The sequence below is a fragment of the Arachis ipaensis genome, chromosome B08, assembly GCF_000816755.2.
Source record: "Arachis ipaensis cultivar K30076 chromosome B08, Araip1.1, whole genome shotgun sequence".
In the NCBI taxonomy this organism is placed as follows: Eukaryota; Viridiplantae; Streptophyta; class Magnoliopsida; order Fabales; family Fabaceae; genus Arachis; species Arachis ipaensis.
In genome coordinates this window covers 37226510-37228864 of record NC_029792.2, presented here as the reverse complement: position 1 = coordinate 37228864, position 2355 = coordinate 37226510, and the positions used below count along the sequence as shown (strand labels likewise).

The 2355-nt window shown below is 35.1% G+C and overlaps 1 long non-coding RNA gene across 1 annotated transcript in view; it reads left to right on the top strand.

Annotated features, from left to right (window-relative positions):
* The window catches only part of LOC110265476, a 2325-nt gene extending 1405 nt beyond the window's left edge, over positions 1-920 (top strand). The window contains exon 2 of the long non-coding RNA XR_002351620.1: positions 727-920. This is a non-coding gene — a long non-coding RNA (uncharacterized LOC110265476). The remainder of the gene's footprint in view (positions 1-726) is intronic.

The window sequence follows — 2355 nt, the reverse complement described above, 5'->3', positions numbered from 1 at the left end:
AAAACTGGCGTTCAACTCCACAAATGGCCTCTGCACGTGAATTGCTTAAGTCTCAGCCCCAGCACACACCAAGTGGGCCCAAACACACACCAAGTGGGCCCGAGAAGTGGATCTCTGCATCATCTTAGACTTTTGATTGAGTAATTAAGTTTGAGGCATTTTGGAAGAGTTAGAAAAATGGGTTCCAAAAAGAAACCTGAACGTGGTTTGAATCAAATGAACCGGTTCCGTTTCAAATGAGTTGATTTTAGGACCGGGTTGGAACTTGTGATTTTGTATGGTCGGTTTCATAAGAAATTCAGTTTTATTTACTTGAACCGAGAATCCATGATTTTAATAGTTTCAATGAATTTTAAGGAATTCAAATAGGTTGACCTTCCCTAAAGACTTGGGACTCTGCCGAGAAACTTTTGTTATAAAATCCCAGGTTGATTTCGGTTGTGTTTCTGGTTTGGAATAAAATATGAAAGGCTATTTTGGTTTCGCATAGATAAACCGTTTTGAAAGGCTTTTGAGTTTTTGAGAATTGAACGATTCTTCTTTCAGAAAGATTTTTAGACTTTACTTTTATTGTAAACCGTTGTTTTTGAAAAGAGGCATAAGACAGTTATTAATCACTAGTACGGTTTATCTTCACGTATCCTATTACAGTAATTCCCAAAAACCCTCTACTGAGAACCCTTTCGAGGATGATGTTCTCACCCCCCTACATTTTTCCCCTTTCAGGATATGGGCGCAGAAGTTACGAAGAGCTTATTTAATTGTTGTTGTGATGCTCTATATTGTTTTAGTTATGGTTTACCGTACCCTTGCCTTTATCTTGATGTAATCTGTGAGAGGGATAGGAATTATATTGGATTATGTTTGTAATATTATTTATATATATTTATGTATATATATGGATGTACTCTTTATGAGTTGTTGTAAGTTGAATGGTATCTATGGATGTACGTTATCGAACGAAGGTATTTTTGGGAGCGGTATTACGGTTTAAAGTTTTAAATAGGCTCATATTTTAGTATTAAATAGTATAAGAGTCATCGTAATGTCTGAGCTATCAAAGTGGCGCAGCCGGAAGTGTGAGCTTTGGTAGTTAGGGTGTTACATTATGGTATCAGAGCGGTCTTTCCTGTAGAGCCTGAGGAATGGACCGACTATGCTTTAGTTGCATACTCTGAGTGTCTGTCATGCAATAGTCTTGTCGAATGACGAGAATTTGAGCTTTATGCACATGACGATCTATTGATTAATGCCGTTAGTCTTGCATTGCACGATTCCTGATATTAAGTTTGGCCGGCTTAATACTAGTGAATTATGTATATGAGAGTACTAATGGGTTATCATAGATGATATACGAGTTTTGAGTAAAGCGAATCACGAGTTTTGGGAATGTTTGAAACTATTTCTCGAGGCTATTCAGTTGTGTGTCTTGAATTCTGTTCGAGTTGACCTGTTCTTTCATGTCCTAACTTGAAGTTCTTGTTTGCTAATTCTTTTGAAGAATAGTTTGATTTTTCAACTCTATTCCTCTATTCATATGCATTCTTGTTTGATCCTAATTGCATATGCTTGATTGCAGTCCTTGTTACATCTATCTTTCTCTGTTTGAGTTCTTCTTGATTCACGTATTCTTTGATATACTTTTGGACTGTCTTGATGCGCTGTACTCTTTAAGTCCTTGTTCTGAGTCCATTCTTAGAGAAATTGTTGATTCAGTATTTCTCTTAATTGATAGCAATTACAGCCGATTTTGAGATTTTTATGGAAATTGCTATTGAGTAGATATATACTTATCTATATGTGAAACTTTGAAGTTTTCTTACACAGTTTAACAACTATTTATCTCTAATACCTCGCATGTACTTTTACTGGTTTACGGAACTGCACTTACTTTAAAAGTAAATTGACTTTCTAGTAATTTTACTATAGTTCCAATGGACATCTTTATTTGATTATGTATTTGGGTATTTTCAGAATTCTGGAAAGAAAGGGGATTTCTTGCTTTATCCCGGTTGAGTTTTGTTTGATAAACTTTACTTAATTCATTTTGATTTGAGTTTGATTTAGCATACTACATGGCTTATGCCATTGTTGTTCTTTTGAAAATGTTGGACTCATAACTTTCTTCTTATGAGCGGACTCGTTCCTTCTTAAGCTTTTCACCTCTATGAATGTCATACGTGATTCTGTTTTTAACTAATCTTTTACATCTTGTGAACATTACCATTGATCTTGGTTTGTCCTCTCTTGTGAATCTCATCCTTATGTGAGTCAGTTTGATTCGTTTCAAATTAGTGCATTGTTTATTCTCTCATTTTCTCTACAAGAGTTTTTAGTCAAAGATTTATCATTGAG